Raw genomic sequence first — 8,911 nt, forward strand, 5'->3', positions numbered from 1 at the left:
GCTTAAAGGATTTGTAATCTGGCAATATTTCGTAACCCTTGTTGTCATTAGCAGAATATCGTTATGCGTGTAAGCGTAATCCGTATTATACCCAAATGGCCGATCGTTCAGCTGCTAACGGCACAGATGTCCCGCGCAAATTAATTGGAAATGTCAAGTGCACGAGAGCCAGCGCCATCTTGTCCCCCCATTCTTTATTTTTTTCGCGCGCACGTGGCTCTTATATTGCTAGACAGCTGGGCGAAAACGCATCCATTTTTTAACGTGGCAACAATAAACTGACATTTGACATTCGCGCGTAAAGGTGCGTCTTAGATGCGCGTTTGGATAATGCGAATGTAATGGAGTGACCTATTTAAATTGTAATTAAAATGTCGCTGTCGGTTTCCGGCAATTAGGAGGTCGATTCGTTCGAAACTTTTATTCGCCGCACACCTTTGCCGATCGAATTTTGAGCACCTGATGCGTTTGCAGCTGATGACGATAGCCGAAGACACCTTGTCTTTTCGTTATGAAATTTCCTTTTAATTATGGACCATTATACTGTCTGTTGTGGTATCGATGCGCTTTGACAAATTGTGTTAGTTGACACTGCGTGCAAATTATATAAATGTTGTGGCAGAGGCATGATTAAATACAACCGATGATAAGTGTAAACATATTTTTGAGCAAGACGCCAATGGCGAATGTTTAAAAAAGTTTACTGCTTTCAAGAATGAATTTACAGAACTTACTTATAACGATGCTGTCATATAGCGCAACACAAGGTCCCAACATAGAAAGAATCATAGTTAAATCTTTTTTTATATTTATTCCTAATCATGTGTATTTCAATAAATATACATATATATATAAGGGTAAATATAACAAGTTAAACCAACTCGTTGTAAACTCGCAGTATGGCCCCTTGGGCCTTCCACATTTCTGTGACAGACGGGGAATGCCCAAAAGGAAATGCTTTTAGGCATGTCCTTACCAGTATAAACATTCAATTCACCCAGACGTCCATATTAAGTAACCCTTCGGCAGGGCTATTCATAAATTAAATTTTCGGATTAAATTTCTGTGGGAGCAATTGGCTAAAATAATTTCAGACTTTGAATACCTACATATTTCAATTGGGGCATAAGATGAAATCTCACCCAAGAAATATAAAATAAAAATATATTTTGCAATTTAAATTTCATTGTGGAAAACTTCCCACTTAGTCCATTGAATGAGTCCCTCCAAGGGGGGTCTAGAGTGCGTGAGTTAGTAACGTAAGATGTTTCTTCGGAAACATGTCAAGAGTCCCTAGGTAATAAACATACTAAAACCCCGGCACACTAGGAGGAGCCCCGGAGTGGGGGGAGGGGGGAAATTGGTCCATTTTTTCATTTTTCACTTAAATCTCAAAAACGGTACATGTTAGAGAAAAACTTTCAAGGAAAAGTTGAAAGGCCATCAAATTATCTACAAGTTGTACCTAAATCATTTTTTTCTATTCGCAGCCGTTTTCGAGCTACATCCCATGAAAGGTGAAAAATTCAACTATCGTAACTACCCTAATAAAATTCAATTCCCCGTAAACGCCTCGGTGGTGGAATTTGGTATTTTTATCAATGATAGACCTAATTATGAGCAATCTATGTGTACCGGTCACAAGTTGCACTTTTGAGTTTTTTGGAAGAAAAAAATAAAAAGATCAAGTTCAGTAACTCAAACTATCCTAATATAATTTTTTGACAATCGATTCCTCCTAAAGGCTTCCATGGAGGAATGTGTTTATTTTACCAATTATAGACCTAATTAAGAGCAATCTATCAGTACCGGTCACAAGTTGAACTTTTGAGTTTTTGGAAGAAAAAAGAAAGATCAAGTTCAGTAACTCAAACTACCCTAATATAATATTTTGACAATCGATTCCTCCTAAAGGCTTCCATGGAGGAATGTGTTTATTTTACCAATTATAGACCTAATTATGAGCAATCTATCTGTACCGATCACAAGTTGCACTTTTGAGTTTTTTGGAAGAAAAAAAATAAAAAGTTCAAGTATCGTAACTACCCTAATAAAATTCAATTCCCCGTAAACGCCTCCATGGTGGAATCTAGTATTTTTATCAATGATAGACCTAATTATGAGCAATCTATCTATACCGGTCACAAGTTGCACTTTTGAGTTTTTTGGAAGAAAAAAATAAAAAGATCAAGTTCAGTAACTCAAACTACCCTAATATAGTATTTTGACAATCGATTCCTCCTAAAGGCTTCCATGGAGGAATGTGTTTATTTTACCAATTATAGACCTAATTAAGAGCAATCTAACAGTACCAGTCACAAGTTGCACTTTTGAGTTTTTTGGAAGAAAAAAATAAAAAGATCAAGTTCAGTAACTCAAACTACCCTAATATAGTATTTTGAAAATCGATTCCTCCTAAAGGCTTCCATGGAGGAATGTGTTTATTTTACCAATTATAGACCTAATTAAGAGCAATCTATCAGTATCGGTCACAAGTTGCACTTTTGAGTTTTTTTGAAGAAAAAAAATAAAAAGTTCAAGTATCGTAACTACCCTAATAAAATTCAATTCCCCGTAAACGCCTCCGTGGTGGAATCTGGTATTTTTATCAATGATAGACCTAATTATGAGCAATCTATCTGTACCCGTCACAAGTTGCACTTTAGAGTTTTTTGGAAGAAAAAAATAAAAAGATCAAGTTCAGTAACTCAAACTACCCTAATATAATATTTTGACAATCGATTCCTCCTAAAGGCTTCCATGGAGGAATGTGTTTATTTTACCAATTATAGACCTAATTAAGAGCAATCTATCAGTACCGGTCACAAGTTGCACATTTGAGTTTTTTGGAAGAAAGAAATATTTTTTGAAAAATTGTTTGAGCCAAAATCATTTTTTACTGCGTGTAACTCAGAAACGGTAGGATATAGGAAAAAATTATTGAAGTACAACTTGTAGATAATTTTATGGCCTTTCAACTTTTCCTTGAAAGTTTTTCTCTAACATGTACCGTTTTTGAGATTTAAGCGAAAAATGAAAAAAATGGACCCTTTCCCCCCTCCCCCCACTCCGGGGCTCCTCCTAGTGTCCCGGGGTTTTAGTATGTTTATTACCTAGGGACTCTTGACATGTTTCCAAAGAAACATCTTACGTTACTAACTCACGCACTCTAGAACTTTTTATTCAATGGACTAACTCGGACAGCCATTTTTGAATACGGCCACTAACCAACGCGAAGTGATTTGTCACAAAAAGTTATTTAAGATGAACTGTAAAAACAAAAACAACAATTTTTCTTATGCTGTTTATACAAAGAATCCGTGAATTAGGTGGGTAGGTTCTTTGTTTTGAATTGCACAATAATACGTAAGTTCATTTTGTAGACTATTTATTAAAATGATATAATGATAAATGACGGACAACTTTTCACACGTGTACTAAGTACATATTGTACATAATGGAATTTAATAAAAATTGCTTCATTTTCTTATCCGATTTTGATAAAACGGTTTTATGCTATAAGCTTATCCAATGACTCATCGCAAAAAATACAATCGAGTGCGTGTTTAAAACGCAACAGTATCTTAACTAATTATAAATATTTCGCAGCTTGCGGTAAAATTGCCACAGATAAGATAAGTGAGACATCTGGCTGTTTATCTGTTCGCCATCTTGTTTGTCTTGGCGGGATGGCAATGACAAAATAAAACTTTAATGCCGAAGATTTATGGGTATTAATGATAATATGAATTCGATGCATGGCTTAAGTAGGTATGCGTTATTTATCGTGCTTTGAGTTTATATTTATTGCAATTCTGATTGCATTTAGCGGGAGGCAGTTCTTAAGGTCTTATGGATGTTGTAGAACTTTTGAACAGATATTATTTCATGTAGCTATCATTCAAATTACACATAACTCCAGATGATCAGAGATAGTTTATCGTGAAATATTTCTTTTGATTGCAATAAACAGCTGCGGTTCGTTGTTCTTAGATAGTAGGTCGCTATCTCACCTGCAAATCAGAATTAAAAGAAAACAGGTGTACGTAATGGAACACGCACTTTAATAAAATCAGCAAGACATTTTGTAAATAAAGAACTTATAGAGGAGGCTTATGAATTTTCTAAGTATCCATCTCTATGTTAAGAATAAGAAAACGACGGAATTGAAATAAACACAAAGGTAACAAGGGATCTATCTAGTTGGACAATTTATAAGACTCTTCTTAGGGCAGATGTTGATGTTTCAGTTAAAACCTTTTTCTCAAAAAATAAGCAAATTGATATCCAGACATATTCGCTAGATTTGAAGAATCTTCTTCAGTGTAATTTAAATTGCACATTCAAACAACGTTATGATAAAATCAATATATTATGCAGGTCGATATTGCCAACCGTGTCACGGTACAAAATATCAAGATTTATGCGTTTTCATTCCACCTGATGTATTTGGGATGCGTTCATTCTAGGTTGCTTTTACACGTGTTTCCAATCGAAGTAATATGAATAATATTTAAATTGCAAGCCTCAACCTGTGTTGTGAATTTTAAATCGTCTGAACTTTGCGATGTCCAGGATGTCTATTTTGCATTTCAAAAATATATTGGGTGCATCTACGATTGCTAATTTTAGATAGACTACAGTTAGAACAGGCTAGCTGAAGACTCGCGTCAATCGAAATTTTATTTTCAGAATAAAACGTTTCTAAATTGAAATTTAAAATATGGCGAATTTAATTACCATTCCGATATTGTAACATATATATGCTAAAGGTCAAATAAAATGATATGATCCCCTAATAACGACCTGTCATCTGATTGACACAGAGATTAGTGACTTGTGTACTTAGGCTATTGGTCCGATTTCCACATTTGTAAAATATATTTATAAGTAAACAGTGTTTTTATTAGTAGATTACAGTTATACATAGTTGGATATAGATAAGTATAGACTGTATGTGCCAATATGTCTATCAGCTGTTATTTTAAAGCATTCTGCATGAGTAAAAAATTGCATTTATAACGTCAGTAAAATAGAATATTAAACTGTTATGATGTTATGTACGCATACACATAAATAATCCATTCATTCGAAGCATTAACTGGAAGGAAATATATCATCGCACCCTTAAAAGCGTTCTTATATCCAACGCGTGTGTTAGACAATGCGTGCGCTTCCACCGGAGGTTGGATTGCAAGTGACAATAATTGACATGCGGCTTGCGCGTGTCTGCCGCGTGGCGCCACCTATTGTGTTCTTTTCATTATTTTTAAAGGGGCCGTTCGGGAACATTGTCCTTTATAATAACTTTTTATATTATACTTTTTATGTTTAGGTATATATCGATCGTGTGCTCATCATGGATTCATCATCATTGGATTAAGCATATATATTTTTATTTTTTATTATTTAAGTGAATTAACGTAATCTTTATACACAATCAACCAAAAATATTATGAACAAAACTTTATATAACACCAATAAAATAAAAATAGGCATGCAATGCAAAAGCTTATTACAATTTACAACCAACAATCATAGAGCATTAACAAAACGCCGCTTTAAAACTCTTCTAGACAGCGAATTGCCTATAAAATTATACACATCGAGAAGCGATAAACGCAATTATTTACTTAACCTTCATGCAGTGATTTATAATTATAAATAAGCAGATATTTCCACCAGATGGCCGCGTATCCTGGGCAGAGCAGATTGCCGGGTAATTACAGGCTGAAGTGGCGTGCGCGCCCTATCGTCCTAGGTAGCCTGTGTTCACACTGACTGAAACTTAAGAAAATTAAAAGACCTTTTAGTGGTATAAAAATTCAATAAAAACACGTTTTGAGCTGGTAATCTATACTAATATTATAAAGAGGAAAGGTTTGTAATTATGTATGTATGTATGGTTTTCACGCATGAACTACTGGACCGATTTTGATGAAATTTGGCACAGACTATCTTTAGACCCTGACAAAGAACATAGGCTACTTTTTATTGTGAAATATGTACCACGGGCGAAGCCGGGGCGGACCGCTAGTATGCTATAAAATAGCACCAAAAGTTCATTTCTCTGTAGCTCGGGTGTGATGTATTTATTGTCAATTATATAAATGATCTTATTGAAATAAATGCGAATTCATCGAAGTTAAAATATATTAATCTAAACGTATTAAAACATAAAATATTTATCTACAACATTTTACTCTCTCTTTGTATTGCTTTGTACAACATTTCGGAAGGGAATTGAAAAACGGAGCACCCTCATTAAATTTAATAAAAAGATTTAGTAATAGCGAATCTAGTCCAGCTCCCATGTCAATTAAACAAAGTATCTTACTATTACATACGTAGTATATTATTATTAGTCTGTGCTATTACAGTGGATAGGAAATTAAATTTTATACAACTTTTAATAAACAAGTGTAGTTTATTTATATTGACTTTGACTGTAATTTAAGTAATGTTTGCCTTGCATTCCTTCGTTCGTTGGGCACACAGCACACTAGTATAAATTCATAATAATATAAGAAGTATAAAAACGTTTCTTTTTTTGCATTTTTACAGACATTTTCCTTATCTCGACTAATTCACTAGTTACATACACTAAGTAGTTAAATCATAATATGTAATATTTTTTTACGTATAGTTTTCCTTATGAACAGATCTTTATATTAACACGAACGAATTTGGAACTCGCGTGTGGCTTCCGTTCATTGCTTCTTCATGACAGCAGTCTTGAACTTCCTTTGTATTATTTTTAAATTTTACTCGAATACAAATTCACGTTTGTGTGGTAATAGAGAATGAAAGTGTTGGAGGATTTTTGGAAATAAATAAATAATCTTAATTAGATTTTATTCTATGATACTTACTAACAGACACAAATAAGGTATCAATAATTTAATAATATCTACTTGCTCATCATTCAAATATTATGTAGGAACCAACCTGCATCTGATAGTCTGGCAGAAATCACTGTATGTAAATTGTGTTATGTGTATTTTATACGAAGATTTTTTAAAGATTCATACTTTATATTCCGATATACTTTACATGCTTCTTATTTTGATACATCACCATATTATATGTACTTGACAAAAGAACTAATTATTGAAGTGAAACTTCTTTATCGGGGTTGGAAAAAAATTTAGTGTAACATTTTTTCGTTACGCGTGACATTTTTCCGTTACGCACCATCTTTTTCTTATCCCTACCACGCATGATTCGACGTATATCTGTAAAGTTGTATATAGTAAATTATTTTTTTGAAAAATAAGGTCATTAAGAAGTTTCACTTCTTACGTGTGTATACTAACTAGTACACGCACACATTTTTTTCCTAAGTTGACGTATTACGTGTGGTGACATTATGGTTATTTCCACAGATCACAGAAACTAAAGGAGGATTGCAGAAACTAAACTAGATCTCTATGGTCATTTCTGTTAAATGAAAGTGTAGTATGTACTTGAAATGTAATACACGCGGAGAGACTGGAAATCAACGCTGTTCAAGTATCTAAATCCGACAGCATGGCTGAGTCTGTTTCGATTATATGTATTACCTATCAAACCATATTTACAGACGTAGATGTATATTTTTATGTCAATCAACAATGTTACCTAGTTTTAAGTTTGTGTGGCATAATAAATAAAGCTTGTTTTCTTTCATTTCCCATAACCTTTTTTTTCAAAGTCGGGTAAAAATAGCTGACGTGCTTCAAACGCAAGGCTACTTCCGAAACAACAGTCAGGCTTAGGACAATGCCCGTTTATTTACGTTAAAATGCCAAGTTTAACAGGCGTTAATAAAATCCGAAGCAACGTGTGTCGGGTTGAATTTGGAGCTAACAACGAATGAAATATTTCACATTGTTCTTTTAATATTCTCGTTACTCTTTTTGACAGTTGCTTTCATGACTTTTAAGCTTCTGCTAAAGCTTAAAAGTCATATCTTAATTGTAGTCCGTTACTCTTGGAAAAAAGTTATGTGATCTAATTACAATTTTTGACTGAAGTAATGTACAAAACTTACATTACTAGATACAAATTGGTTGTAGTTTAGTTTATAATTTTAACGCTTCTCTTGAAAATTCAAAGCTTTTAAATAAAAATGTAAAGCTTATGAGCTGAAATCGCTGGTAATGATATTCAATCAATCAATTAATTTTGTATATAATTAACAACCTGTACAAAACTTTTTTTTTAAATTGACACATGTCAAAAAAGTTACCAGCCCCAATAATTTAGCTATCTGTGCTCCCCTGGGACGTGTTTCTCATTATGTCGTTACATGCTTATGGCGGGTAAACATACGTGTCGTTTCCTGTCAGGATTCCTGACAAAAAAACATCGGTATTTATATTTTACAGCAGCTATTGGGATTTGGGAAGGACACGTTTGACGTTACTGTACATGAAGTTGTATATTTTAAGTTGAGGGTGATCTTTGTGCGTTTAAAGATTATTTAATAAGATTATTTATAATATTACATTTTTACTATCACTCTACAGCACTCAATGATAGCCGCGTTAGAGTATAATGTTTTCTATGATGATGAGGTTTTTAATAAGTGTAATTACTCTACATAGATATTATATTAAATTATTTTTTATCCATTATTTAAATAAAAAATATGTTATATCTGACAGGCGACAGCTGATATAACTTTAAACATAAAGCAATTTAAACTCTTCAAAAAGTTACGACGAAAGGTAAATATCACTAAATAATTGATAATAATTAGTTCGTGATAAGATTATGAATTATCATAACATCACCCCTTTAGATGTCTGCATATTTGCAACGTATCAAAAACAATTACCACATTTGCTAAACATGTGTAACAGCTAATTACTAAACGATTATTACGCATAAATATTAATAGCAATTTTACTTAGCGGCAAATCAGGGG

The sequence above is a fragment of the Colias philodice genome, chromosome 17 (genome assembly GCF_061535455.1).
Source record: "Colias philodice isolate Cphi_HAF_F1 chromosome 17, ilColPhil1 Martin Lab GWU primary, whole genome shotgun sequence".
Classification (NCBI taxonomy): domain Eukaryota; kingdom Metazoa; phylum Arthropoda; class Insecta; order Lepidoptera; family Pieridae; genus Colias; species Colias philodice.